This window comes from Apodemus sylvaticus, chromosome 2 (assembly GCF_947179515.1).
Source record: "Apodemus sylvaticus chromosome 2, mApoSyl1.1, whole genome shotgun sequence".
Taxonomy (NCBI): domain Eukaryota; kingdom Metazoa; phylum Chordata; class Mammalia; order Rodentia; family Muridae; genus Apodemus; species Apodemus sylvaticus.
The window spans coordinates 165,558,567-165,583,159 of record NC_067473.1 but is presented as its reverse complement, the minus strand read 5'-3'; the positions used below and the strand labels follow the sequence as shown (position 1 = coordinate 165,583,159).

At 40.3% G+C, this 24,593-nt stretch overlaps 1 long non-coding RNA gene across 1 annotated transcript; it reads right to left on the bottom strand.

Moving 5' to 3' along the window:
* Window positions 1-1,041: 1,041 nt before the first annotated feature.
* Window positions 1,042-13,557, bottom strand: LOC127679280 (uncharacterized). The gene is made up of 3 exons (XR_007976727.1): window positions 13,484-13,557; window positions 3,833-4,130; window positions 1,042-1,819 (listed from the first exon to the last, which is right to left on the bottom strand). It is a non-coding gene; the product is annotated as an uncharacterized LOC127679280 (long non-coding RNA).
* Between the last annotated feature and the right edge of the window lie 11,036 nt (window positions 13,558-24,593).

Sequence of the window (24,593 nt, the reverse complement as noted above, 5' to 3'; positions counted from 1 at the left end):
TTGAAGAATGAGTGCTTTGTTGACCCTGGGACTTGAAAGCATAACTCAAAACAGATTGTTAAAAGGAGAACAAAAAGTCCAGATTGGATCATGTGTTATATCATCTGTTTCACAGATGAAATCCTGTAAACTGTGCGGGCCTAATGGATGTAGAGTTCAATAGAGAGACACACTCAGCTGCAAGCATGGATGGATGTGTACACAGACAGTAGGTCATTCACAATAGATTTCCTTGTGTTCATTTAGCCTCACAGAACTTAGAGTCTCTCACTAATCACAGTTCCTATCTTCTTCCTACAATGAACACATCAAGGGTCTATGGCAGTGTAAAGACATTTAGGTGCAGGTGCATTAGTCTTTCCCCTCAGGTAAATGACTTTATTACTCCATTTGGAATTTGTATATATTCTAGATATAAACCTCTCTTGTTATATTACAGTTTTAGCTCATTGCTTTGGGATGGTGAGATGACTCCACAGGTAAAAGTACTTGCTGTAGAAACCTGACAACTGGAGTTCAATTTCCAATACCTTTGCTGGAAAGAGTCATCTCCTGAAAGTTGTCCTCTGATCTCAACACCTAATGTGGCAACCAGGCACATGTGAGCATGTATGTACATATATGTGTGAGTTCGAAAGTGAGCACACACAGACACAGACACAGACACAGACACACACACACACACACACACACACACACACACACAAATTAATTGGAAACCTGTTACTTTTAAGCAGTGGTTCTGTTGGTATTGATGGTACAGGAGAGCTTACCTGCAGATATGCACAACTTTAGAGAGAAAACACTTACACATTGCCTTTTATTCAAGTAATTGTCAAGCAACATGAATAGGGCTTCTCCTTCTGGTCTCATTTCCACCTATAGGCATCTGCAGAAACTCAGGATATGGGAATAGTACTATGATTAAATATAGACCCACTAGTGTTGGTATTCTGTCTAAGCTCCACCCTACACCATACAGTCAGGTATGCCCCACCCCATAGACCTGGCCCACTATAAAAGGGCCTACGTGCCCCTCCTCTCCCTCTTTTTCTCTCTCCCTTATCCCACATACTCTCACCTCTCTGCCCCTTGGGCTCTTCTCCCCCCTCTCTCCACATGGTCATGGCCGGCCTCCACTCCACTTCTCTACTCTCTCTCTCTTTCTGCCTTTCTCTACCACTAACTCCCATCCCCTATTCTGAATAAACTCTATTCTGTACCATGCCTGTGTGTGTGTGGTCCCTCAGGGAGAAGAGGTGCCTGGACAGGGGCCTGTCTGGGCATCCCCTTCCCCCACACCGCCGTGTCATACTCCCTTAACCCCCATCCTCTCTTTTTAAGCCCTCTCATTTGGTGCCATGATTTTGGATGAGAAACACCGTGGGGTTTGCTTAAGCCCTATCAACTAGCCTCTGGGGTGAGACAGAAAGGAACCTGATTATGTTCCAAATGAGTTGTGGTTCTTTTTGTCTCTGCATCCAATTATCTGACCCACTGTGTTCAGTCTGCCTGTTGAATCCAGTTACTGTGCAACTACTATGTGTGTTATTATATATTCATGTATATGTCAATATCTTCCCTAAACAGTAACTGGGTATTCCTATATATTTAATGAACTAATGCTCAGCAACCAACGTGAAGATGCTTTTCACAAGATCATATGACACGTTAGTAGTGGAATGAGGAATTTTTGTGCCAGATTCCCAAACCTTCTTCTTTTCATACATCATGAAGAAGATTCTGGCTGTGTCTTGGTCCTGGTAGATTCAATGTTCCCTTGTAGTTAGACACCTTTGAAGGTTCAGTTGGGCTCCTCCTGCCATGTAAAAAATGAAGACAACCAGGGTACTTTCCTAATGAGCATTCATGACACCATTAAATAGGCTAATGAGCAGGAAATGCCAAAAAACAAACAAACAAACAACAAACCCAGTGGGGAACAATAACTTCCTTAATGTAAGACAGAAGCTCTCAAGATGAGAACTTAACAATGGAATTATAGAGTTGGGACTTTAAGAAATGTTTGTAATTTCCTCCATGCAGAGTTCAGTGGGCTGTCCCCTACCTTCAGGCAGTTTGCTCTGGTCTTGCTCTAGAGTTTAAATTAATTTGGAATTGCTTTGCTTTGTTAAACATTTTCTTGCTCAAACTGTCTTGGGTGGATTCTTTCAGTTAGAAGACAAGAATAGAAGAGAATCTGTTGGCTGGTACCAACGACAACATCACAACCCTAATTTAGAGGGGAACATTATCATAATTTATAATGTGCACACAGCCTTTTGCAATGGTGTTTGTACCAAACTTCTGATACTGCTGAGGATGAGGTAAGTCCTTAATGGTTCATGATTCATCACACAGGGATGTTAGTTCTGAAACAGAATTTTCCTAAAGATATGGTGGTAGGAATGTTTTTTCCATGACACCCCAATTAAGTAAATTACCTGTCTCTATTACTTCCCCTCCAGCATTAACTTACTATTGAATAGGATCCTATTGAGATTTCTCTAGAACTCAAGCTATGAAGGGAAAATTTTACCAGAAGGCCATGTTTCACTGAATCTCAACAGGGTAAAAATGTCAGGTCTATTTGAGAATGTTACAGGTGTGCAATCCATCTGGCAGTGTGTATTTACATACCTAATATAACACCACAATAGTCAGTGTTAGTTTGGTGTTCAAACTAACCGCCCTCTGTCTTTACCAAACAAGATGAGAGATGACAATATTGAGGATATGGAGCAAAGGAAAACTGTCTGCCCCCATGAGAATGAAAACTAACATGATTGCCATGAAAAACATCAACCGATCCTTCTCAAAAATTAAAAACAAATCCATCACACCATCAAACAATTTCACTCTGAGCATATCTCAGTACAGAAAAAATCTGAAATGTTTTAAAATTTAGTATTGACAGAGTATGCAGGAATATTAAATTCCAGCTTTTTGCACTAAAGTGGTGTCAATCTTTGATGATGAGGTGTGATTTTTAAGGCAATAAATAGGCAGGTCCCATCTTTAATCCAATTTGCCACTCAGTTTTATTTGCTTGGGGACCATTAATATTCAAGTTACTATTGTATTAAAAGATATGTATTATTTCCTGTCACTTTATACTACTTTTTTATTTATTTTTGTTTGTTTGTTTCAACCTACTTCTTTCATAACCATTTTCAAGCATACTTTCTTCTCTGTGGCCTCATGTGTCTATTTGTCTTTATCTTCAGGCTAAAGTATTCCTTTATAAGTATTATATGGAGCTCTCTTGGTAGCCTTGAATATCGTTAGCTTACTTTTGTTTTTTTTTTTTTTTATCCATTAGCAACAATTTCAGGAAAATGTATGTATTCAAAGTAATATATTATTATGTCTGTCTTATTTCAATTAATTGTTTGGGGCATAAGAGATGATTTAAATATATTAATTAAATAGGGTGATTTTTAAACATCAGTCAAAAATGCATTTGGGTATATAATATGAACACCCCAACAACATTTTTATTTTTCTATTTTCTCACCATTAACACCTGGGAAGACAGCTTAAAGTGTGGTTAAAAATAAATGAGGGGCTCAGAAAATACAAATAAATGATGATGTGATTTAGAATTTTAAGTCTCTTACTGGATTATCATTTTTGGATACACCTTTCCAAGATTGTGCCGGTTCATGTTGGGTTTTATTCTGATATCTTTCTTTTGTCCCTTGCCTGCTGGAGTTTTAAAATTATTGTTAAGAAATCCAACTCTAGAGTGGCTGCTCCAGCTGAAGGGCCATCAGCAGTGGAACCAAGGCGTCACAGGGACCAGTTAGGCCCTGCGCCCACGACCACTGACCTTCGCTGACCAGCCGGACAGCAAGCAGCTGCAGTTGTGCGGCGCCTTTCCTGCACGGAGGCCACTTAAGAACTCGGCCTCCCACCAGTCAGGAGAGGAGGATCCATCTTGGTTCCGTACTCCAGGAATCGGACAGACTGAGGTACACAAACATAATCCGAGGCCAACACCGCGGTGGTCTGAGCCCGACGGGCGTTGGCCTGCACCCAGGCCCTGGGCGGGTCGGGGGGCCATCGGGGTGCCAACCCAACCAGGAGGTTTTTTGCCCAGGCCTGCGAGCGCGCCGCCGCCATTTTGCCTGCAGGACGACAGAGAGCTCAGGCGGGCAGACCTGTAACAGGCATAGCCTAAGGCTAACAAAGCGGGGGTCCAGGCCCCAGAAGGCACAGGACTGACCCCAAGAACTGGGCGGCTTGGTGGGCCATCTGTGAGTCAACCCGCCCAGGTGATTGTTAGCAAAGCAGACTCTCCCGGCGCTTTCAGGGAGCGCGGGCGCACACGCCAGCCATCCTAGTCACCTGGCAAACCCAATTAACAGTCAAAGCCGTAGGGGAACTTTGCTCGGACCTTGGCCTCCCAGGCTTTTGCCTGGACTCAGGGACTGGGCGGCCAGGCTAACCTTGTGTGCGATAGCCCGGTTGGCAGATCAGCTGCCCAGCGGAGTGAGCGGAACTCAGGGGAGGTCACAGTAGCATACACCGTCGGCACTCCCTGGGAGTGCACACGGGCTCCATCTGCTCCACAGACACAATCTGGGGCAAGGCCTCAGGCAGAAGCCCTTAGCTCTACTCTCTCCGCTTCCGGATCCAGATCAGTCTGGGCGGCAGCATTACATCTCCAAGTCCTGCAAGTGGCTAGCTGGGCTTCCGGGCGGCCAGCTGGGAGAAGTCAGTGTGCTCCAGTGAATCCAGCGGGCCCCAGCGGGAGCCTTCGGGTGCCTGCTTTGGGATCTGAACAGCCTGGGCAGCAGCACACTGTCTACAAGCAGTGCAGGAGGTAAGCTGTGCACCAGAGGCCAACTGGGAAGGGGCAGCTTGCACTGGTGAGTCCAGCACTGACAAGATAAACTAACACCAGTGAGATCTAGATGGCAAAAGGCAAACGCAGGAACGTCACTAACAGAAATCAAGGCAATATGGCAACATCTGAACCCAATTCTCCTCTACCAACATGTCCTGGATACCCCATCACACCAGTAAAACAAGATTTGGATTTAAAATCACTGGTCATGATGCTGGTACAGGAACACATGAAGGTCATACATAAAGAAATTCAGGAGACAATGGATCAAAAGGTAGAAGCCCTTGCAAGGGAAACACAAAAATCATTGAAAGAAATCCAGGAGAATACAAAAGCCAACAAGGAGGAAATGCAAAAAACACTTAAAGAAATACAGGAGAACTTTGCTCAACAGGCTGAGGTCATGAAAGACGAAACACAAAAATCTCTTAAAGAAATACAGGAGAACTTTGGTCAACAGGCTGAGCTCATGAAAGAGAAAACACAAAAATCTCTTAAAGAATTACAGGAAAACACAAACATGCAAGTGAAGGAGCTAAGCAAAACCATCCAGGATCTAAAATCAGAAGTAGAAACAACTAAGAAAACTCAAAGGGAGACAACTTTGGAGATAGAAAGCCTTGGGAAGAAATCAGGGGACAGAGATACAAATATCAACAACAGAATACAAGAGATAGAAGAAAGAATCTCAGATGCTGAAGATTCCATAGAAACCATGGACTCAACAGTTAAAGAAAATGCAAAATGCAAAAAGCTTGTAACCCAAAATATCCAGGAAATCCAGGACACAATGAGAAGACCAAACCTAAGGATTATAGGCATAGAGGAGAGTGAAGATTTACAACTTAAAGGGCCAGCAAATATCTTCAATAAAATTATGGAAGAAAACTTCCCTAACCTAAAGAGAGAGATGCCCATGAATATACAAGAAGCCTACAGAACTCCAAACAGACTGGACCAGAACAGAAATACTTCCCGTCACATAATAATCAAAACACCAAATGTTCTAAACAAAGAAAGAATACTAAAGGCAGTAAGAGAAAAAGGCCAAGTAACATATAAAGGAAGAGCTATCAGAATCACAGCAGACTTTTCACCTGAGACTATGAAGGCTAGAAGGTCCTGGGCAGATCTCATGCAGACTCTAAGAGAACACAAATGCCAACCAAAACTACTATATCCAGCAAAACTCTCAATCACCATAGATGGAGAAACTAAGATATTTCATGACAAAACCAAGTTTACCCAATATCTATCCACAAACCCGGCCCTAAAAAGGATAATAGGAGGACAACACCAATACAAGGAGGGAAACTTCACCCTGGAAAAAGCAAGATAGTAACCTTTCATCAAACCCAAAAGAAGTTAAGCATTCAAATTTAAAAAATAACGTCAAAAATGATAGGAAGTAACAATCACTATTCCTTAATATCTCTTAACATCAATGGACTTAATGCCCCAATAAAAAGACACAGACTAACTGAATGGATACGTAAACAGGACCCTACATTTTGCTGCTTACAGGAAACACACCTCAGGGTCAAAGACAAACACTACCTTAGAGTAAAAGGCTGGAAGACAATTTTACAAGCAAATGGTCTCAGGAAACAAGCTGGAGTAGCCATTTTAATATCAGATAAAATTGACTTTCAACCCAAAGTCATCAAAAGAGACCCTGAGGGACACTTCTTGCTGGTCAAAGGAAAAATACAAAAAGAAGAACTGACAATCCTGAACATCTATGCCCCAAATGTAAGGGCACCCTCTTTTGTAAAAGAAACTTTATTAAAACTAAAAGCACACATTGCACCTAACACAATAATTGTGGGTGACTTCAACACTGCACTTTCCTCAATGGACCGATCAGGAAAACAGAAACTAAACAGGGACACAATGAAACTAATTGAAGCTTTGGACCAATTAGATTTAACAGATATATATAGAACATTCTATCCTAAAACAAAAGAATATACCTTTTTCTCAGCACCTCATGGTACCTTCTCCAAAATCGACCATATAATTGGTCACAAGACAGACCTCAACAAATATAAGAAGATCGAACTAATCCCATGCCTCCTATCTGATCACTATGGAGTAAAAGTGGTCTTCAATAGCAACAGAAACAACAGAAAGCCCACATACACGTGGAAACTGAACAATACTCTACTCAATGATACCTTGGTCAAGGAAGAAATAAAGAAAGAAATTAAAGACTTTTTAGAACACAATGAAAATGAAAACACAACATACCCAAATCTATGGGACACAATGAAAGCAGTGCTAAGAGGAAAACTCATAGCCCTGAGTGCCTCCAAAAAGAAAATGGAGAGAGCATACATTACCAGCTTAATGACACACCTGAAAGCCCTGGAACAAAAAGAAGCTATTTCGCCCAGGAGGAGTAGAAGGCAGGAAATCATCAAACTCAGGGCCGAAATCAATCAAGTAGAAACAAAGAGAACCATACAAAAAATCAACAATACCAGGAGCTGGTTCTTTGAGAAAATCAACAAGATAGATAAACCCTTAGCCAGAATGACCAAAGGGCACAGAGAAAGTATCCAAATTAACAAACTTAGAAATGAAAAGGGAGATATAACAACGGAAACTGAGGAAATCCAAAAAATCATCAGATCCTACTACAAGAGCCTATACTCAACACAACTGGAGAATCTGGAGGAAATGGACAATTTCCTTGACAGATACCAAATACCAAAATTAAATCAGGACCAACTAGACCATCTAAACAGTCCCATAATGCCTAAAGAAATAGAAGGAGTCATAGAAAGTCTTCCAACCAAAAAAAGCACAGGACCAGATGGCTTCAGTGCAGAATTCTACCAGACCTTCAAAGAAGAGTTAACACCAATACTCTTCAAACTATTCCACAAAATAGAAACAGAAGGAACACTACCCAATTCCTTCTACGAAGCCACAATTACGCTGATACCAAAGCCACACAAAGATCCAACAAAGAAAGAGAACTTCAGACCAATTTCCCTTATGAACATCGATGCAAAAATACTCAATAAAATTCTTGCCAACCGAATCCAAGAACACATCAAAACGATCATCCACCATGATCAAGTAGGCTTTATCCCAGGAATGCAGGGTTGGTTCAATATACGGAAATCCATCAATACAATCCACTACATAAACAAACTCAAAGAACAAAACCACATGGTCATTTCATTGGATGCTGAAAAAGCATTTGACAAAATTCAGCATCCCTTCATGCTTAAAGTCTTGGAGAGAACAGGAATTCAAGGCCCATACCTAAACATAGTAAAAGCAATATACAGCAAACCGGTAGCCAGCATCAAACTAAATGGAGAGAAACTTGAAGCAATCCCACTGAAATCAGGGACCAGACAAGGCTGCCCCCTTTCTCCTTATCTTTTCAATATTGTACTTGAGGTACTAGCTCGGGCAATTCGACAACATAAGGAAGTCAAAGGGATACAAATTGGAAAGGAAGAAGTCAAACTATCATTATTTGCAGACGACATGATCGTCTACCTAAGTGACCCAAAGAACTCCACTAGAGAGCTCCTACAGCTGATAAACAACTTCAGCAAAGTGACAGGTTATAAAGTCAACTCAAGCAAATCAGTGGCCTTCCTATACTCAAAGGATAAGCAGGCTGAGAAAGAAATTAGGGAAATGACCCCCTTCACAATAGCCACAAACAGTATAAAGTATCTTGGGGTGACTCTTACCAAACATGTGAAAGATCTGTATGACAAGAACTTCAAGACTCTGAAGAAGGAAATGGAAGAAGACCTCAAAAAATGGGAAAACCTCCCATGCTCATGGATCGGCAGAATCAATATAGTTAAAATGGCCATTTTGCCTAAAGCACTATACAGATTCAATGCAATACCCATCAAAATCCCAACTCAATTCTTCACAGAGCTAGAAAGAGCAATTATCAAATTCATCTGGAACAACAAAAAACCCAGGATAGCTAAAACTATTCTCAGCAACAAAAGGAAATCTGGGGGAATCAGTATCCCTGACCTCAAGCAATACTACAGAGCAATAGTGTTAAAAACTGCATGGTATTGGTACAGTGACAGACAGGAGGATCAATGGAACAGGATTGAAGATCCAGAAATGAACCCACACACCTATGGCCACTTGATCCTCGACAAAGAGGCTGAAAACATCCAATGGAAAAAAGATAGCCTTTTCAACAAATGGTGCTGGTTCAACTGGAGGTCAGCATGCAGAAGAATGCGAATTGATCCATCCTTGTCTCCTTGTACTAAGCTCAAATCCAAATGGATCAAGGACCTCCACATAAAGCCAGACACTCTGAAGCTAATAGAAAAAAAACTGGGGAAGACCCTTGAGGACATCGGTACAGGGAGAAAGTTTCTGAACAGAACACCAATAGCGTATGCTCTAAGAGCAAGAATTGACAAATGGGACCTCATAAAATTACAAAGTTTCTGTAAGGCAAAGGACACCATCAAGAGGACAAATCGGCAACCAACAAATTGGGAAAAGATCTTCACCAATCCTACATCAGATAGAGGGCTAATATCCAATATATATAAAGAACTCAAGAAGTTAGACTCCAGAAAACCAAACAACCCTATTAAAAAATGGGGTACAGAGTTAAACAAAGAATTCTCACCTGAAGAACTTCGGATGGCGGAGAAGCATCTTAAAAAATGCTCAACTTCATTAGTCATTAGGGAAATGCAAATCAAAACAACCCTAAGATTTCATCTTACACCAGTCAGAATGGCTAAGATTAAAAATTCAGGAGACAGCAGGTGTTGGAGAGGGTGTGGAGAAAGAGGAACACTCCTCCACTGCTGGTGGGGTTGCAAATTGGTACAACCACTCTGGAAATCAGTCTGGCGGTTCCTCCGAAAACTGGGCACCTTACTTCCAGAAGATCCTGCTATACCTCTCCTGGGCATATACCCAGAAGACTCCCCACCATGTAATAAGGATACATGTTCTACTATGTTCATAGCAGCCCTATTTGTAATTGCCAGATGCTGGAAAGAACCCAGGTATCCCTCAACAGAAGAGTGGATGCAAAAAATGTGGTATATCTACACAATGGAGTACTATTCAGCCATTAGAAACAATGAATTCATGAAATTCTTAGGCAAATGGATGGAGCTAGAGAATATCATACTAAGTGAGGTAACCCAGACTCAAAAGGTGAATCATGGTATGCACTCACTAATAAGTGGATATTAACCTAGAAAACTGGAATACCCAAAACATAATCCACACATCAAATGAGGTACAAGAAGAAAGGAGGAGTGGCCCCTGGTTCTGGAAAGACTCAGTGAAACAGTATTCAGCAAAACCAGAACGGGGAAGTGGGAAGGGGTGGGTGGGAGGACAGGGGAAGAGAAGGGGGCTTGCGGGACTTTCGGGGAGTGGGGGGGCTAGAAAAGGGGAAATCATTTGAAATGTAAATAAATTATATCGAATAAAAAAAAAAAAAAAAAAGAAATCCAACTCTAAGAGCTGGAACAATGGCTCAGTGAGTTAAGAGCACTTATTGCTCTTAAGGAAGACATAGGTTCTATTCCAGGAAATCATGATGCCAGCACAACCCCCCTCACGTTCTACAGAATGTGACACCCTGTACTGGCCTCCTTGGAACTCTTCAGGTATTTGGCATACAGCTAGGTTTAAAAAATGTCTAATTCTATCTTCTATGAATCTACCTATGATTATTTCAGATCAGGAAATTCTATTTTTAGTGAAGTCTCACTGCCTATCCAATCTTGGCCAATCTTAACCATGAATGTTGTAGTACATACATTCTGAATCTGGTTTTATTTCTATTTTCTTATTACAATGAGTGAAATGTGTCTCTTTAGGGCCATATATTGCATGCATTTAATCATTTTCATACTACTAACCACTTGATCAAGCTGCTTGGTTGAGCTATATGCTTTTCTAAATCAGTATCCATGGTGTTTACCACTAGGACACAGGTAAAAATAACCCAGAGAAACAGAAGAACAATGAAAAATTCTAAAATTTCCAATCATTTCAACCAGAGCAAACAAATCACTATCAAGTGTTTCATTTGCAAGTCAGATTGAACTCATGAAATTACATAATGCTAAACTAGGATTACAAAAGCATAAATAACTATGATTGTCATCTGTGGTGAATTTGGCATGACAATCATCTCAATATTCTGTAGTTTTAAATACAGTGCTTCAGCTTTGTCATGTGATTAGATTAAATATCGCCATAGGTCAAGTGTCAGAAGGTTTTGCCTTGGCTGTCTTTCAAAATCTTGAACTCTTGAGTTATCAACCTAAGTTCCAGCTGACATAATTCATGCTTCCAGTTTCTATCACCTTGTTTACATAGTCATTGGACATGGAAGGCACAACAAGACTGGGCCTCCACACAGTTCTGTGAACTACATGTGCAGTCTGCTCGACAAGCAAAGTTCAAACCAAGTTCAATGTAGGGAGTTTCAAAGTCACATTACAAATGACATAAATATAAGGAAAGATGTGGAACAAAGACTTTAATTTCTATCATATTAAACCTTAATATTATTTTGTTTTGTTCTAAACTCCAGATAGTTTGTATAGAAAAGTCAATTACGACTAAATGACCTCAGAAGTATTTTCCTTCTAGGAGTGGTGGTCTATGCTATAATCCCAGCATCTTAAAAGTAGAGGCCCAAGGAACAGAAGTTTAAGGTCGTCCTCAGCTGCATAGTGAATTTGAGGCCAACTTGTGTTATATGAGATCTTCTCTCGAAACATAGAACACTAACAATACTAGGTCAAATAAAATGATTTTCATTACACATGTGACTCCTGCTTTGCAGGTGGTGGCGTGTGTGCCGGTTCATGTTGGGTTTTATTCTGATATCTTTCTTTTGTCCCTTGCCTGCTGGAGTTTTAAAATTATTGTTAAGAAATCCAACTCTAAGAGCTGGAACAATGGCTCAGTGAGTTAAGAGCACTTATTGCTCTTAAGGAAGACATAGGTTCTATTCCAGGAAATTGGCTTTATCTTATATTAACCTCATGTTAAGCTTGCCCCTTGAAGACCTAAACCTCTGTTTTCAAGATAAAAAAGTTTGTTCCTTGTTTCAAACAGCAATCAAATTGGTTATTACAAAACATTGATGGTTGATCTATTACATGACAAGCCTTTTTTGACACAATTAATAATTGTTATCTAAAAGATAAATTGTTACAAATTTACCCTATACATGTTTATATTTTATAGATTTATACATGCATCCTATAAAAACGCATCTACTATGGGAGTAAAGCTCATATAATTAGATCACATGTTTATTCTTTTGAGTGTCCCCTTGCTTCAGCACAGATAATTGAATTTGGTGCTGTAGCTGTTCTTTATAAAATGTTAAAAATCAAACTTTTGATTTATATATTAATAATAAATATATAGAGCTCATTGTTTACAATTGCTTGAAATTGTTTCTTTTCTAATGCTACTAAATCTTAACTTTTACAATTATTTATACAAATGCAATTCAAAAAATTAATCAAAATATACATATGACCATTGATAGCCTTTCAAGCTTTCTAGTTATAACTGTTTTTTACATATGTTATTTTTTATACTGAATGTTCCAAATCAGATTAAGAAAAATATTGTAACTGATTATTATAGTCAGTCATTTGAGATGTTTTATTAACAACTTGTTATTAGTCATATTACTGAGATTCCTCATAATTCACAGAGGCAAGATATTATGGAACAGGCCCATAGAACTTTACAACAATATTTTTATAATATAAGAAGGGAGAATCACATCTCTATATACCACAAAAATTTAAAAATTTTAATGCCAGGCAACTCTGAGTGTAGAGAAGAAGGCATGTTTGTGTTCTTTCTACAGGATGCCAAAGGAACATGCTAGCTGCTGAGACTTCTCCCTGGCTCTCCACCTTGCTCCCCAGGCTTTTGGGGCCCCTCCTGGGTCTTTTGTTGCTTTTGTCATTTGGCCCCTGGGCTTTTAATAGATTAATCAGTTTCATTAAATCACAGATCTATTCTGCCTTAAACAAACCAGTTGTAGTCCACTACCATCAGCTAGACTTCTGAGACTCAGCCGAAAACCTCTCTTCCACTGATGCAGAGTTAACAACCATCGGCCTTCAGTTCTTCACCCTTGCTGCAGGCACAGAGCTTTCTTGGTTCTGTAGGCTGTGGAAATGTCAATGACAGGGAGGGTGACCTCCAGCTCCTAATAGTGGCTGAGGGTCATAAGCTGTGGAATAGCCAATGACAGGAAATATTGTGGTGCCACGAGCCAGATGCACACCACCTATTGGCTGCAGGGTGACTCCGTGACAGGATTGTTGTGAGTCCACTACCTGGCTGCCCATTTGAAGTGGGACGTGATGCCAGGAGTGGGTGCCACTCGCATAGCCTAAGGCAGAGGCTCTGCCCTACTAGGATCTAAAAAGGCCTACTTACTAGGGTGCTGGACATGGGGCCAAAACCACATAGCCTAAAACAGGCTTTCTACTGACCCTTTTTCCATAGCCACTCCCCAACATTATTTAAGTCACGAGTGGGATATGTCAGAGACCAAACCCTAAAAAACCAGAGTTTCAACAGCCCTCACCTTGAAAGTTCACTGACCTTTTTCTTCTTCACACAAGGCTGATCAACTGGTTCTTTACCTGGCTGAACATATGGGACAGTCTGGGCGGAACCAGCACTCTAGGGAAGCTGCAGATGCCTCAAGCCAGAGTCAACTTCCGCCACCCTCCCCCCATGACCTTTTCTCTTTCGGTGCCTTTAGCTTTCCCCTCAGCCCCTCCCTACTTCCTCTTATGGTGGGTTCAAAACCAGGTGTTTTGCATTTAATTACAGAGGCTTAAACAAAGAACACCCCATTTGCTTGGCCTCCCTTGTGTTTCCACCCATTCTCTCTTTCAGGTTTGGATTCCCCTCGGCTCCCAGAATTACTAGGTCCCGTGGGTCGGGACATTACTGAAATATTTGCTAGATATTTTAAAACACTTACACACATTCTAGAGTCTAATAACAGGTTGTAATTGGACCAGATATTTGGAAGTCACAGAAAATAATCGATTGTTTTCTTTCACACAATGGTGTGTGCGTGCGTGTGTGTGTGTGTGTGTGTGTGTGTGTGTGTGTGTGTGTGAGAGAGAGAGAGAGAGGGGGGGGCGACAGACAGACAGACAGACAGAGACAGACAAACAGAGAGTGAGAGTCTGGAAAGAACTACATTTCTATGCTCAAGTCATGAAGGAATGTGCTTGATTCATTATTTTAGGAAAAGGCAGTTTTTGTCTGATGATAAGATTGACTATACCCCATGGAACCAGGTTTGTCCAGGACGTCTAGCTCTGGCCCTCTATTCAAATCTAAACCTCATTCTACGACACTAAAAATGGTCGTGGAAGAGTCACTGGATCTATGCTCAACATCTTAATGTGACCTCAATGAATATATCTCCTTTGTCTATTGTTCATTTTATTGGCTTAATAAGAATGGGTGGACAAATCTGGCTTGTCCACAGATTCTGAACCTCAATAATTTCAGCAACACAATTTGTATCCAGAAAAGACAGAATAAATGGCTAGTGTGGCCCACCTTTAATATGTCAAAATGTGTCTTTGCTACCAATATTATTTCCTTTTTCAACCATGGAAGATCTGTAACTGTTTCTAAAAGCTTTGAGACATTTTTGTGTTTGAGTGCAATTTGTAATCCCTACTTTTTTTTGAATACTTGGGATAAAAGGAATTAATTTTAATAACAAATTTTTATAAAAATACTCAAATTATTTATTTTGTTGTATTATTGTAGAGTACATATATGTTATGTGTGTATGTGAACGTGGTCATGTGGGTATCATGATTTGGTCATTGTGCTGGATAGTTTTATGTCAACTTGCTATAAGTTGGAGTCATCTGAAAGAAGAAAATCTCAATAGAGAAAATAACTCCATAATATTGTGCTGTAGGCAAGTCTGTTTGGCATTTTCTTAGTGATAGATGTATGTAGGTTCAGCCCATTGAGGGTAGTGGCACTCCAGTGTCTGCAGTGCAGGGAGATATAAGAAGTCAGACCAAGCAACCCTTGGAGAGCAAACTAGTTAGCTAGAGTCCTCAATGACCTCTGCAGCAGTTTTTGTCTTCATATTCTTATGGTGAGTTCCTTCCTTAGCTTCCTCAGCAAGGGAGCATGACCTGAGAATTGTAAGCTGTAATGAACACTTTTCTGCCAATGATGTTTTGTCCAAGCAATTGAAACTTTCAATAAGGCAAAGATTGGTATCAGGAGTGCTGTATTATTGTGACAGATCCAATGGAGCATGTTTAGCAGGATTGTATGGCATTTGAAATTTGGACTTAAAAAAAACATTGAATATTCTGACCTCAGTGGACAGAAATGCAGATGACAGAGGCTTGGCTTCTGAAGTTTCAGAGGGAAGTTAGAGAGTATCTTACAGTTTGATTGGGGTGTTCAATATCTGAATTGAGAATCTGTGGTTCTGAGCTGCTGCTGCTGAAGAACCAGTTGAGATTTGTAAGAGACAAGATCTATTAAAGTGAAACCTTAGCTTTGCTGGGACAATCAATATTGGACAGCTGGGGCTGAAAAAGAGAGCAGTGTAATTGAAGTTCCATCTTCTGGAAGTTCTTCCTCAAGGCCAGCACACAGAAGCTCTGGTGCAGAGGATCAAAGGCTGCACCTTGTGCTGGCAGCTGAAATTGGTAACATAAGAATCATCCAGGTGGTACTGGATTTGAGTTATAAATCGATCACAGAGAGCAATGACCTCCCCTCCATGGCCCCTGAATCTTTTCCTGACTCTGGATTCCTGTCCTGTGTGAGTTACTACCCTGAATTCCTTTGATGATTATGATAGTTTGAATAGGAATGGCCCCCCTCATAGACTTAAATATTTTAATACGTCCTCAGGAGGGTGTGGCACTATTTGGAAAGATCAGAAAGTTTAGAAAGTGTGTCCTTTTTGGAGGAAATGTGTCACTTGAGGTGTGGTGTGTTTTAAGGTTTCAAAAGCCCATGCCAGGCTTTGGCTACCACTCTTTGCCTACAGATTCGAATTTAACTCTCAGCAACTTCTCCATTGCCATGTCTGCCCACATGCTCCCTGCCATGATTATAATGGAGTAAGCCTCTACAACTATAAGCAACCCCCCCAAATGTATACTTGTGTTTGTATGAGTTGCCTTGGCCATGCTATCTCTTCACAGCAATAGAAGAGTGATTAAGGCAATAACAAACTGTGATATGGGAGTATAAGTTAAACAAACCCTTTCCTTACCAAGTTGCTCTGGTCCTGATGTTGCAGCACAGAACTAGACACCTTAACTAAGTTCGTTCTTTCTTTTTACCTTGTTGAGATAGGCTCTCTCTTGTTTACGCTCCTCTGCATACTCCAGGCCAACTGGACCATGATCTTCTGGGTAGTTCTCTCATCTCATGAGAGGGTGATCACTTGCAGAAGTTTACCACAGCATCTGCCATTTAATTAAATCAAATGTAGGTCATTAGGTTTGCAGAGTAAATGATTTTACCTGCTGAGCCATCTCTTGGCTCTTTGCATATATATTTCATAACATTCTCAGCAAAACTAGTTCTTCAAGAAAGTAAGCACTAAGCCAAAATACTATATAGCATGCTCTGATCTCATCACCTCCATTTCTACATTTCTACACTCTGTATTTACCTTTCTGCTTTCATGTCAATGTATTCCACAAACATTTACTGTTTTTTCATGATCTCTCTCTCTCTCTCTCTCTCTCTCTCTCTCACACACACACACACACACACACACACACACTCCTCTCTCTCTCTCACATACATACACACACACTTTCTTTTTCTCTCACACACTCTTTATATACCCTATGTATATGTATAAGTTTAAAATAATACATATATATATAAACTTCAATACCTATCTATATAAATACATATGTAAATTAAAATACATAAATTGAAATCTAGCATCTGCAAAATGAGAGAAAATTCATAGTATCAGCTTTTCTGAATCTGGTTACTTCACTTAATATAATAATGATATTCAGATCTATGAATCTGACTGAAAATTCATTTTTATTTGAATGAATAAAATTCTCCTGTGTCTGTGTAGAGTGTTTTCATTATTGATTCACCCATTGATGGACAGTTAGGCTGACCCCATTTATTTATTATTGTTCACAGAGCATCTGTAGCATGGGTGTGCAAGTACCTCTGTGGTAGTTATGAAGTCCTCTGGTTATATGATCAGGAAGGGTAAGGCAGGGTCATATGGTAATTCTATCTTTGGTTTTACTATGCTTAATCTTTCCTTCATCCATAGAACATAGTGAGAGTTTGAAGACAGCAAGAACTTTTCTGCTTTATTCATGGTTCAGTGATGCTCAGTGTCTAGCAGATGGGTTGGGGATAGGTCTGTGCTGCTATGTATTCAAATGCTAATTCTGTTCCCCAAGATCCGGTTGCCCCAAGATGAGCAAATTCTCATTCATACCAGTTTTGTTGTGCAACCTTTGCTCCCCAGTTTCAACCTATTAATTAAATAAAGGTGGCTACAGTCAATTACTGAAGGGCAGAGAGGTAGGCAGGTTTACAGTTACCTAGTTGAGGGTTGCAGGTAGGGACCATGAGGAGAAAAAGGAAAAGGAAAGGAGAGTGAAGGAGGAAGAAGATGGAGAGAATAGGCAGTCTCCCTTAGATATGATGGGCCAGGAGCTCATGCCTGAGTGAATGCCCTTCACCACCACTCCCCTCCTGCCCCAGGACAGACTGCTGGAGCAGAAATAACAAGGGAGACTCAGACAACCATTATCTGGGGAGCATAGGTGGGTAATTAATAGTCTAGCCATTAGAAAATTAGATTAAGGATAATCTCCCAGTAATTGCACAAAGGCTAAGTAAATAAATAATAGTCTGAATCTCACTCATTTTGAAGCAAGGCAGGGATAGGTATAATTCAATTTATTTTGCAGACATGTACACACTTGATTAAAGACTTCAATCTGGGTGTGGTGGCTCACCTCTGTGAACCCAGCTCCTAGGTAATGAGGCACAAGTATTACCATGAGTTTCAGGCAAACCTGGATTTCACAGCAGGTTGCAGGGCATCTTGTGGTCTACATTGTGACTGTTTGGGGTGAGGAAGTAAAAGGAAAAGATTACATCAATATTGAAGTGGGACAACAGTATTACTTTGCACATTGATAAATAACACTTTTGTGCTGGTTTGGTGTTTGTCAAGTTTACAGTCATCTGGGAAGAGGTAACCTCTTCTGAGAAAATGTCTCTATCAAACTGACTTATATACAAATCTGTAGAACAGTTTCTTTATTGATGAGAATTGTAGGAGGGTATAGCTCATTTGAGGCAGTGCCACACTTAAGCAGATGATTTTGGGTTATATAATAAAGAAGGTTGAGTAAACCATGAGGAGCAAGTCAGTAAAGCAGCACTCCTCCATGTTTCTACTTCAATTCCTGCCTCCAGGTTTAGTTCTGGCATTTGCTTACCTCACTAATGCCTGGATTGGGATACACAAGCCAAATAAACCCTTTTCTATCCAGGTTGCTTTTGGTCATGGTGTTTAGTACAGGAAGAAAACTAGGGTAAGGGTCCATGATTCACCAAAGAATGATATCCTGGACTCAAATTGTATGTAAACACAAAGAGTGTTTTATTCTGCAAAAGTCCAACATGCTGGGGTTTCCCATCACCAAGACTGAGATAAACCAAGTGAGCTTGCAAGTCAGATTTAAAGCACATTGGGGAATTTCAGGGTAGGTGACTGCTATGCTAATGTGTTGGGTCCATCTCTAAGGACATCCCATTACTTTGATGTGGGTACTGAAAACTTGCTTAGGAAATCTGGAACCTGCTGCTGAAGAAGTAGTTGAGGAAGTCTTGGAACTGCTGCTTACCTATTGTAGCAGAGGATGGTCTTGGAAGGCATCAATGGGAAGAGAGGCCCTTGGTTCTCATCTGCTTCTCGTCCCCACCCCTTTCAGTAATGGGATATCTTGAATCCTTAAGATGTTTCTGAGGCCCCTACACTAGCAGTTCCAGCCAGCTCTATGACAAGGAGAGAACCTAGTAATACAATGGAAATGACCACCCTTTTTAACCTGACTGTTTGGAGGAGGTAGCTGGTTGAATACATCCTCTCCAGAGTAATAAATCACTCTGGATAGAAGCTGTAATAGAACATAAGATTCCTCAGCCATATTTACAACCATGTTATAATTGCATGGAATAAGCCCTAAGGTAAAATTTCATCAAGCATTCTCTGAGACCAGCATGTATCCTGCAACTGTAAGGGTTATAGTGTGAATCCAGAGATGGGAATGGGCTGGGTGTACCTTGTTTCCAGTTCAGAGTCCCTGTCTGGTAACCAACAGTTGTGTGTTAAGTCTGAGTCAAAAGGAATTAAATATTGGCAGTCCGCCGGGGTGGTGGTGGCACACACCTGTAATCCCAGCACTCTGGGAGGCAGAGGCAGGTGAATTTCTGAGTTCGAGGCCAGCCTGGTCTACAGAGTGAGTTTTAGGACAGTCAGGACTATACAGAAAAACCCTGTCTTGAAAAAACCAACCCCCCCCCAAAAAAAGTGACAGTCTAATCAGCCTTCTTGTCAACCACTGTAAACTTGGTGACAATGTTGTTGTATAAGGCCCCAACCCTTGGTCAGTGGTACTTCGAGATGCTCCCAAGTGAGAAACCGAGACACAGATCTATGCAAAAGCAAGAATTTTATTTTCTGACATGTTAGGGTCAACCCTCAAGCAGTCCTTTGAGGCAAGTGATGAGAAGGCAATCCCAAATGGCTATTACAAGCAGTTTTAAACTTTTTAGGGGCACAGGTTGCATCAGCAAGGTTACAGTTCAAACTTATTGGCTAAGCATATTGACCTTTAAATCTATCGGCTAGCAAGCATGATATGCATTTGAACTCTACTTGGGACTTTTCAGAGGGTTATGTGACTATCAGTCAGTACATTATGAAATATTTATACTCACTCAAGAATGTTCCTGTGGATGAAGAATGGAACTTGGCTAATTTAAGCCTGTCATGGAATCAGTCTAGAATTCTCACTACAATAACATTGTACTGTGAATGTTGGTAGCTTACACCTTATAACTACCATTCGTAAGAATTCTGTAAATATCTGGGTATTTTAAGAAGTTGATTTTACAAATGGCCACTTTTCTGCAAATTGAGTTTTTTCATAGATCTTGAAGAATGTTGGGAATCTAATAGCCTAGAATATAGTTAAAGGGAAATAAACTGCTACCATTGCAGGGAATTAATTGCTCAACAGAGTCATGAAGGGATCAGAGGTAGACCTAAATTTGGATGATAGACATCTCTGCATTTAGTGTGTGTATAACATGAGAAAGAGATCCATCTTTTCAACTGAGATGGTTAACCCTGACTTGCAACCTGACAGAATCTAGAATAAACCAAGACAGAAAGATGAACCTGTAAAGGATAATACAGGTTAATTGAGGTGTGAGGAATCATCCCAGGTTAAAACAGACCATTATCCTGATACATACACACAAAAGGCCTCAGCAAAGCACTACAAATTTAATCTTATCATGCACCCGCATACTATATAGCAAGAATTGGCAAATTGTTCTTTCTAACTCTGTAACAAATTGAGTAGGAATTTGGATGGGGATTGCATTGAATCTGTGGATTGCTTTCGGCAAAAAAGATGGCCATTTTTACTATATTAATCCTGCCAATCCATGAGCATGGAAGATCTTTCCATCTTCTGAGATCTTTGCTTTCTTTCTTCAAAGACTTGAAGTTCTTCTCATACAGATCTTTCATTGGAACAAATATGGAGACAATGTGTAGAGCAGAGACTGAAAGAAAGACCATCCAGAGACTGCTTCACCTGAGGATCCATCCCATGTACAGTCATCAAACCCAGACACTATTATGGATGCCAAAAAGTACTTGCTGAAAGGAGCATGATATAGCTGTCTCCCGAGAGGCCCTGTCAGAACCTGACAAATAGAGAGGTAGATGCTTACAGCCAATTACTGGACTTAGCAGAGGGTCCCCAGTGGAGGAATTAGATAAAGGAGTAAAGGAGCTTAAGGGGTTTCCAACACAATAGGAAGAACAGTAATATCAACCAACCAGACCCCTCCAGAGCTCCCAGGATCTAAGCCACCAACCAAGGAGTACACATTGAGGGAACCATTGCCCTAGCCACATATGTAGCAGAAGGTGGCCTTGTCAGGCATCAATGGGAAGAAAGGCCCTTGGTTCTCTGAATGCTCGATGGATGCCCCAGTGTAGGTGAATTCAAGGGTGGGGAGACAAGAGTGGGTTTGCATGTGAAACACAATCATAGAAGCAAGGGGATGGGAATGGGATAGGGGATCTCTGGGGGCAGAGGGAAAGGGGATAACATTTGAAATGTAAATATAGAAAATATCCAATTTATATATATATATATATATATATATATATATATATATATATATATATATATATATATAATTTAATAGTAGCAAGTTTAATAGTAGCAAGAATGTCATCCATGTAAACAACTGCTTCCTGATTAGATTTCATAGTTTCTTCACATCTGAGCAAAAACTTAAGGCTAGAAGAATCATAGACCCTAGGTCTGAATAGTGTTACTATCTTGTTAAATGGACATAATGTTAAGACAGCCTCTTACTATTTATCATTATACCCATAGATTATGGCATCTCTCAAGCTTTATTATTTATGTTCATACTTGCAGTGAACAATAGACAACCAATACACAGACTCACAACTGACCTAAAAACAGAGAATAAGACACTGAAGAATATACTGCCCTGCATGTAATGTATACATATACATCATATACACATAATTCTACCTCCAAAGGCAGAAGAATGGTTGTGGAAGCATTAGTAAAGACAGTAAGAGCCAGAAACAGTGAATGAAACTGTGTCTTCTGGACACAGCAAGGCAGTTGGCCATATGAACTCCAGTGATTGTGATAGCATGTGTAAACCTGTCAATACATAACCCACCCCCCATAAATGATGTGTTCATTACGAGTACAAAGTGCTGAATACTATTTATAAATGTGAGTGCTATACTTTCATCCAGCTAGCTGTGAAGAACTAAAGCACCTGGGCTGATAGCTTCTTTGAATCATTTAACCTTTGTCTCACCAGCTCTCAGAAAACGTGAAAGACATTTCAGATCAATTGTTTAGTTGATGCAATAATTGAAAATTGAAGAGGACTGTACTATGTCCCTTGACTACTACTAATAGTGGGATTTTGTGCCCTAAGCCAAGAACAATGTTTCTTCTGCACCAACAAATCAAAACTTGTCTGAGACCTAAGGACCAAAGACTATACACCAGAGAAAAAAATAAAAACAACCAATAACAAGCCTGCTCCTGTGAATGAGCTTTGGGATTTCTTCCACTCAGGCTACTCCCCTTCATTACTCATTTGCTCCTTATTATCCTGTTACGTAAGTGTTCTTCCTGTCTTTTAAACATTTTAATGATATTCCTTCTTGACTAAATCACTGTCATCACTAGGTTTTCACTTGGACAATGGCTACCTTGGCTAGATTGCCCACTTTGGTTTCATCTTACTAATTAAAGCACTCTGTCTAACTGTTCACAAAGATTTCTCCAGGAGTACATGTCTGCAGTCACTGGAGTAGTATGCCTCATGTAGCTAAGATTATTTTAAAGAAAAGTAGAGATGAATGCATTGTAGCTGCTATGATCTATGATGGTGATTTTTAGAGAACCCCCAAGTGTGGGTTCTCTGTGACCAGCATGAGCAGTAGAATCACCATTCATGGAAAACATGAAGGTCTAGTTCATCATAACTCAGTAGTTTGTGATGATTCAGACTTCTGTAGTCTGACACCAGGAAGATTATTTTAGGCATATATAAACACAACACAATTTTAGACAAAAGTTTTCTAGTGGCAATTAACTCAACCCTTCGTGCACAGTAAAGCTTAAGGCATGATGACATTGAAACTCTTTGTAAAGTACTTGTGAGTTCTTTCATAAAAAGTGGGTTTTATGTATTGTGACATCTTTTGACTGAGAAACAATGCTCATGATAAAGGTCTAGGGAGGAAGAGTCTGGGGAGGCCACGTGTGGCCTGGCTCTACAGATAGCACAGAGATCTATCAGGTTATTAACCAGATCCATTACCAGCCTTCTGGGTAGAAAAAAGGTTTATACATCTCTTCCTTTGAAGGGACAAGTCCGAATATTCAACATTCCTGGTTCCCCTAGTTTTATTTGTGAGCACAAGAACCTCTGTGCCCCCAACAGCTGCATGTATTATCATAGGCAGATCAAAAGAGTCCAGTGATATTTTTACTATCTTGTGTTATGAGGTTTCTTAAGACTTTTAAGTATCTTACATAGCTAAGTTTGGCCTGAATCTCCCAGCCTATACCTCCTCAGTACCTGGATTACAGGTGTTGTGCCTCCAAGTTATTATTCCTTAACCAGCCTTATTAACCACAACTCTAGAGCTTTGCATAAGATGTCACTTCTTACACAAATTTTAGAACTATTCACTACATAGACAAACAGGAATGAAGACTGGGGTCGGTTTTTAAAACAGGTCCTAATAGCTTTTGCACAAAACTGTTACATTCAAAAGGTAAATAACATATTATATATGTTTTTCCTAAAAATCATCTTCATGGCCTGTGAAGATGGCTCAGTCAGAAAAGTTCTTGCCACATAAATGTGAACATATGAATTCTGTCCTTCATAGCCTACATAAAAAAAAGCTGGGCCTGGTAACATGAGCTGTAAACTCAGTTTCAGATAGGTAGAGACTGATGGTTCCTTGCAACTCACTGGTTGGTTAGCCTAACTTAATCTGTGAACTCCAGATTCAGTGAGAGAACCTGTGTTTAAAAAACTACAGAAAATATCTTTCTTATGAGGACAAGATATCAAACATGGTTCCAAGACAGATTAACTTGTACTGGGAATTCTCTCTCTCTCTCTCTCTCTCTCTCTCTCTCTCTCTCTCTCTCTCTCTCTCTCTCTCTCTCTCTCTCTCTCCAGATTACAGATAATAGGCAGTGCCAAGCTGGGCCTTCTTAATAAACTATTTAAAACATGGTCAGCCTGCTTGGCCATGGGGTCCAACTGCTGACCTTTATTCTTTCAAATTTCAAAAAGGAAGAAAAAATTAGAAAAAAAATCCTTTAATGCTGCACCCAAACTAAACCATTTCCCTCGCCATCTCTCCCTCCCTTCCCCTCCTCTCTCTCCCCCCCCTCTCTCTCTTCTAGTCAAAGTTTCTCTGTGTAGCCTTTGCTGTCCCAGAAATTGCTCTATAGACCAGGTTGGACTCGAACTCACAGAGATCCATCTGCCTCTGTCCCCCACATGCTAGGATTACAGGTGTGCACCACCATGGCTCAGCTTCCTTCCTTTCTTCTAAAGGATATTTAGAGTTAATTAGATATACAGATTTCTTATTTTTGGAGAGAAATTCATTGCATATTCTTGAATTTCATCTTTGCCTCAAGTTCTGCAGAGAAAAACACAAAGAACCCAAAAAAAATCCTTCGGTAGATAAAGCAACTGGCCTGTTTCTAATGCTCAGACTAACTCAAAATAAAACCAAACAATGAAAATTCTAAACCTTTACAACTCCAGGACTCTGGCTGAATGTGGAGTTTGGGGGTTGGTG